This window comes from Rousettus aegyptiacus, unplaced genomic scaffold, assembly GCF_014176215.1.
Source record: "Rousettus aegyptiacus isolate mRouAeg1 unplaced genomic scaffold, mRouAeg1.p scaffold_m13_p_1, whole genome shotgun sequence".
NCBI classification, from domain to species: domain Eukaryota; kingdom Metazoa; phylum Chordata; class Mammalia; order Chiroptera; family Pteropodidae; genus Rousettus; species Rousettus aegyptiacus.
Genome location: NW_023416284.1, coordinates 87,744,075 through 87,750,944, shown reverse-complemented (window position 1 = coordinate 87,750,944; position 6,870 = coordinate 87,744,075). Strand labels below are relative to the sequence as shown.

At 39.9% G+C, this 6,870-nt stretch overlaps 1 non-coding gene across 1 annotated transcript; it reads left to right on the top strand.

Moving 5' to 3' along the window:
* Positions 1-3,665: 3,665 nt before the first annotated feature.
* On the top strand, positions 3,666-3,737 carry TRNAA-AGC. Its single transcript has one exon. It is a non-coding gene; the product is annotated as a tRNA-Ala (tRNA).
* The last annotated feature ends 3,133 nt before the right edge of the window (positions 3,738-6,870 follow it).

Sequence of the window (6,870 nt, the reverse complement as noted above, 5' to 3'; positions counted from 1 at the left end):
GTTGGTCTCAGTCACATGGCCACATCTAACTCCAAAAGAATATGAAAAATGTAGTCTACTTGTGTGCCCAGGAAGAAGAGAGGCCAGTTTAGTGAATAACTAGCCAGTATTTACCACAAGAAGATCTAACAAATGTCAAGCAAAATGAATGAAAAGGATCCATCCCAATACATATTATAAAATTTCAGTGCACTAGGGAGATTCTTACACAAAATTTTTACTAATGAAAAGCTTCGCTACCCATATCTAAGTGTTGCACATTTAGTCAACAACAGAGAACAAAAAAGGAGCAGTTCATTGGAAATGTTGGGAGTGAGGGCCTTTTTAGCACAGTATTCCCTTCACTAAGGAAAGGCTCTATGGACTGACTGTTCATTCAGGCTGGAAAGTGAGGGGAACTAAGGCCACATCACTCAAGACTCACAGCCTACTCACTCCTAGAGGGAATCAGAGCTGAGAAGGAGAAATGTAGCTTTTCTCATTGAATTCTCAGTAGGATAAGTGACAGTAGACTGACATAACTAGTGTAGTAACTAGTAATAGTCAGGTGAGATTTGTTGAGGCTCTTACTTGAATTTTGTATCCCTGCCTTCTAACACAAGGCGTGACTTAGAAATAATCCACTAAATAGAGAGTGTGTGTACACACACTTGTGCACATGTCTATTGCATCATATTTAGAGAAAATAACTTGATTGCCATCAGATAATCCAGGTTTATACTTGGGGACCCTGAGAAAAAAAGATTCTTATTGAGAAGGGCTCTTGGTGGCTAATTGGATTCAAACTTAAAAGCAAGCCTAGCAGCTATTTCCGAACAGTGACTTTTCACTCAAACTGCACTTCAGGGAGAAGCCTACACTGAACTGCCTGCATGCACTGTGTTCCTCCTACCTGAACCAGCTCTTAATAAAGGAGTTCCTGGAATTGTATTTCCACCATTAGGACTCAGGCTTTCCCCGTCCAATTTGAGCTGTGCAAGTATATCTGCACCCCCCCCCCCCCCCCCCCCCCCCCCCCCCCCCCCCCCGCTTCCCCCAGCATCTTCACTGGCCAATCAGAGCAACTCGATTTTTGACCAGTCAGGACAGTGCCTTTTGGACCAAATTGCAAGGATTTGGAGCCTCATTCCAATTAGGTGGACCAATTAGGGAACAGGGGCAGTGACTTCTGTCTACATAAGCCAGCTGTTCTCTGGCTCAGAGAACACACTTTCCTTTTACACAGAAAAGTGAATACTGGTTTTCCCTCACTCTGGAGCTGAACCGCTGAAGAAGAGACACGGATGATGTCTAGCCAGACTAGAGCAGAGAAGAGCGGGAGGAATAGAGCAGAGCAGAGTGGAGTAGACCGGTGGTGTAAAGAAGAGCAGAACTGTCTAGTAGGATAGGGTCCTTGCCCCAGGGTTACCTCACAGCCATGCTGTTCCATAGCAGTGTATTCTCTTAACTGAGCTGGAACACCATCGAACTGTTCTCATGGTAGAGCTGTTCGGGCTGAGTAGCGCTGAGTAGTTTCCATCTTCACTGCACCCTAAATTGGGGATTCCTGTTCGTGTTGAGTTGGTGCCAAGGGCCATCAGTTGACACACTTCATAGTAATTTGATAAATATCACTGAACCTCTCATTTCATACCAGTCATCGCTATGTTCAACGTTTTTTGTAAGGATCAAGGGAGCGCCTACAATGAAAGTACCTCTACAATCTTCAGAACATGATATTAATTTACTTACTTCCAAATCAGATTCCCAGTACACCACTTTGAGTCACTCGCTTGGCTTTCATTTTCCCTGAAGATCTGATAAGTAGGGTTATACACTTCATACGTTTTGTAGTTTTCTCAATATATTGGGCATGTGTGTGAGCTGTTTCGAGTTAAATGTTTAAATCCTTGGGAGAACACTCTAACTTAATAGCTCATTTCACAACTATGTTCCACTGCCCACACTTAAGTACCTGCATACCTTTGGCCATGATCTCTACCAATTGTGAAAGATCACATAAATAAAGCCATTGCAAAATGGAGTTGAAGACAGCATCCCAGAAGAACTGCCTTGCACGGCTTGCTTCTCGACTCTTTGAAATGTTTCACCTGAGCAAAATAACATTTGGACTGGGCCAAACCAACATTATATTTCAAGCAACTATTTGTAAAGTTGACAAGAAAGCAGACATCTTGACCACAAGGTTGTAGGATGTGGGGCGGGACATTTTTAGGATCAGTAAACAGCCACGTATTGTGTTAACCTAAAAAAAAAATTAATAATAATAATAATAATAATAATAAGGAAAAAAGTAAGCTATTTGGGAAGCACTGATTCAGGCAGAAATCCAAATGGTGTTCTGATTTGGTGGAGAAGGCAAGGGACATTTATGAGAAAGGGAAGGGAAATAATTACATAAATAGAAGAAGAGAATTTCTATTTCTATAGATGCAGATAAGTTTGCATTTGAAGCTAATTCTAAAGCATGGCTTTAATATTCAGTCCACCAGTTGTCACAAAACAGTTGTTTGGGACACAATACTGCTTTAGGCCCAGATCCAAGTTTATTTCCTTCAGTTTTAACATTCTAAAGGTTTGAGGGGTAAGATAGCAAGGTAGTTCCTCTAGGATGGCAGCTCAGACTCCATTTTAATGTGGCTTTATTTATATTATTTTTTATAATGCCTGAAGAATAACTGCTTATTAGCTCTCATAGAAAATCCTTTCTTCTAGTCATGTTATTTTCCTTCCGGTTCTTATTAAAAACCCTTGCCTTCAGCCATTATTGGAATTCTTTGATGTCAAATCAACATTTGTTATCTCTCACTTTAGCTTTTTATTTTCAAGGTTAACACTACCTAGTGCTTTTCCTAGGTCCGAACTATCACTTTTGTGTTCTGTATTATTACTCTACAAGTCCGAGGATCCTTCCTCTGGGATGGCTTCTGGGAAGTTTTAGATGTTCTTTCAGACCAGTGAAGGGTCTTTGAAGTTCCAAGAGGACTCCAAGCGGTTTCTGTGTATGTGGAAATAGTTCTATAATGGCAGATGGAAACGGTAAAATAACATTAAATGAGAATCTGTTAGGATAAAATGGTACTTATTTTTGTCTTCTAAGGAAGTTTCAGGGCCATAATTGTAATCAGAATGAATCCTACGATGCAAAATAAGCCCAGGGGCAAGTTCATTCCTTTGTTTTCTATGAATTTCATTAATAAATTCCTATCCGCAAATCCCAAAGGTCACTTCTCAGTGACCCATTTGTCATGGATACTCTCTTCTTGCGACCCATGCAAGCCGATCTGCAGTTCCCCTCCAGTTTTCTCTCCCAGACTTAAATGACCAGGGCAGGGTTTAGGGTTTTTTTCTTTTTATCCCCCCTGCATTATACTTTCGGTTTTATGGCAGCATTTTTTAAGCGGAGAGATTTTATCCCAGACCTCTTCATAGGGCTGGCCAGGCAGGATTACCTCTTCTCCACCAGAAACATCTGAGAAGGTAACCCATAGTGGGAGATCTCAGGACCAGACTGAGACTTCCGGTATAATATTTAGTTTTCTTTCGCCCAATTTAGCTATAGTATAGTGAAATTTAAGGCTTGAAGAAAATAAAATTTCCGTTGCCAACATTGAAAAATAATAGTTACAACTCATAGAATTGTCTCCAATAGTGAGTGAGCATGAGGGGGTGTAGCTCAGTGGTAGAGCGCGTGCTTAGCATGCACGAGGCCCCGGGTTCAATCCCCGGCACCTCCAAGTTTTCAACACTCCTTTTCGCCCTAAATCCTTCCCCGCGGGTCGTTTGCAGAAACACGTCCGATGCTGTCTCTTCTCTGGTTCTTTCGTTGTCTTATGGTGCTTTTTACTCACACGAAAAACCAGGAAAACAAACCGAGTGTATTTTGGGTTAATTTGCCTTTTAAATCGACACATCTCGACCTCGGGACGTTGACATCACCTCAGGTAGCTGCGTCAACAGGGGAAAGAAAAGATGAAAGACTTAGAAAGCACCGACTGGCTCAGGGTTCCAGAACTCAAAAAACAAGCAAGGCACCAAGTTGACAAGCTTAATCACAACAGTTACAGTTCATAGTGCTAGGGAAAGCAAGACACACAGAAAAGAAAATAAAAAACAAATGTGAATCCACTAGAAAATTTCTTTAGATCGCTTTGTTTTCTGATCTGTTCGAGAATAAACTGACTCCAAGAGAAGAAGCTTCTCTATGAATTTCCCTACCAACTTCTACTGCTTACAGCCTCCCTCTACTTCTTTTCCTCATCCCTTTGTCCTTCTTCCTTTTTTATACTTTGTAGACATTTCTTTGCCTCATTATTCCTGACTTTAACTAGAGTTGCTTTTAAAGTATGATGTAAGCTTCAGCTCTAAATAGTTATTGTGGTGTTTAATAAGTTCTAGCGCTCTTGTCTCACTGATTGAAGCTTGGCTAATTTTATTTATTTATTATATTTTTATTTTAAAAAATAATGGTTTATTTTTTAATGACAATTGACATACAATATTATATTAGTTTCAGGTGTACAACACAGGATTAGGGATTTGACAAAGTGATCACCCCGATAAAACTAGTACCCATCTGACACCATACATAGTTATTACAATGTTGTTGACTCTTTTCCTTATGCTATAATTTACATCCCCCAGACTATTTTGTAACAACTAATCTGTACCTGTTAATCCTTTGCCCTTTTCCACCCATTCCCCCAACCCTGCTACCATCTGGCAACCATCAAAATATTCTCTGTATCTATTTTGTTTCTGTTTTGTTTGTTCATTTGCTTTGTTCTTTAGATTTTACATATAAATGAAGTCATATGGCATTTGTCTTTCTCTGCCTTTCTCCACTCAGCACAGTATTCTTTAGGTCCGTCTGTGTTGTTGCAAATGGTAAGATTTCAATTTTTTTTTTTTAATATGGCTGAGTAATATTCCATTGTATACATGTACCATATCTTTATCCATTCATTTCTTAATGGACACTTAGGTTGTTTCCATATCTTGGCTATTGAAGATAATGCTGTAATGAACATTTGGGTGCATATGTCTTTTCAGATTAGTGTTTTCGGTTTTTCAGATAAATACTGAGAAGTGGGATTACTGGGTCTTTCTTTGTCTCTTGTTATAACCTTTGTTTTAAAATCTATTTTTCTTGGTATAAGTATTACTACCCCAGCTTTTGTTTGTTTGTTTCCATTTTCATGAAATATCTTTTTCCATCCCTTTATTTTCAGTCTGTGTGTGTGTCTTTTGACCTGAAGTGAGTCTTATAGGTAGCATATATAAGGGTCTTGTTTTCTTATCCATTCAGACACCCTATCTTTTGAATGGAGCATTTAATCCATTTACATTTAAAGTAATTGTTACTTTACTTATTGCCATTTTATTATTCCTATTTTTTATCTTTTTTTCCTTTTTTCTTTTTCTTCTTAAAGAAGTCCCTTTAACATTTCTTGTAATACTAGTTTGGTGGCGATGAACTCTTTTTTCTTGTCTGGTGTACTCTTACCTGTCCTTCAAGTCTAAACGATAGCTTTGCTGGGTAGAGTAATCGTGGTTGCAGGTCCTTGCTTCGTCACTTTGAATATTTCATGCCAATCCCTTCTGACCTGCAAAGTTTCTGTTGAGAAATCAATTGCCAGTATTATGGGAGCTGTCTTGTAGGTAACTAATTGCTTTTCTCTTGTTATTTTTAAGATTCTTCCTTTGTCTTTAACCTTTGGCACTTTAATTATTATGTGTTTTGGTGCGTGCCTCTTTGGGTTCATTTTGTTTGGGACTCTCTGAGGTCCCTGGGCTTGAGTGTCCATTTCCTTCAAGTCAGGGAAGTTATCTGTCATTATTTCTTGAATTAAGTTTTCAATTCCTTCCTCTCTCTTCTCCTGATACCCCTATGATGTGAATGTTGGTACACTTGATATTATCCCAGAGGTTCTTCAAACTATCCTCATTTTTAAAATTGTTTTTTCTTTTTGTTGTTCTGATTGGGTGTTTTCTGCTACTTTATCTTCCAAATCACTGATTTGATCCTGTTTCATCTAATCTACTGTTGATTTCCTCTAACGTATTCTTTACTTCTAGTATTGTAGTCCTCATTCCTGACTGGTTCTTTTTTATGTTTTCTATATCCATTTTTATGTTTCTTTTCTCTATGTTGAAGTTCTCACTGAGATCATTGAGCATTCTTCTAACCGGTGTTTTGAACTCTGCATTTGGTAGTTTGCTTGTCTCCATTTTATTTAGTTCTTTTCTGGAGTTTTGTTCTGATCTTTTATTTGGGACATGTTTCTTTGTTTTCCCACATTGGCTACCTTCCTGTGTTTGTTTCTTCATATTAGGTAGGGCTGCTGTGTTTCTCATCTTGATATAGTGACCTTATGTAGTAGGTGCCTTGTGGGGCCCAGTGGCACAGTCTCCCTAGTCACCCAAGCCAGGTGCTCCAGGTGTGTTTCTTGCGTGGGCTGTGTGTGTATTCCTGTTATAGTTGAGCCTTGATCACTGTTGGTACATCAGTGGAAGGGATCAGGCTGATTGGTTGTGAGGACCCACAGATGACTACACGGGAGAAGCTGTTGTGTAGGGCCTGATCCTATGGAGCAGGATTCACTTTAGCTGGGCTCTGCGGCTTTCCGAGTCTGCCCTTTGGGTGTGTCATTTGGGGAGGTGGTTGGGTGGTGCTCTGGTGTGGTCTGAAGCTGGCCACCAGGAGCCTCTTGGGGGAGGGTTCTGGTGCAGGCCAAGTTCAGCCACTGCCTGTGCATTGCCTGGGGATTTTTGGTATGAGCTACAAGTAATATGCTAATGAATAGCACTTTTGCTAGGCTTGGAGGTGCCTAGGAGAAGCTAAGCCGCAAACTGAGGCCTGCTTTTCTA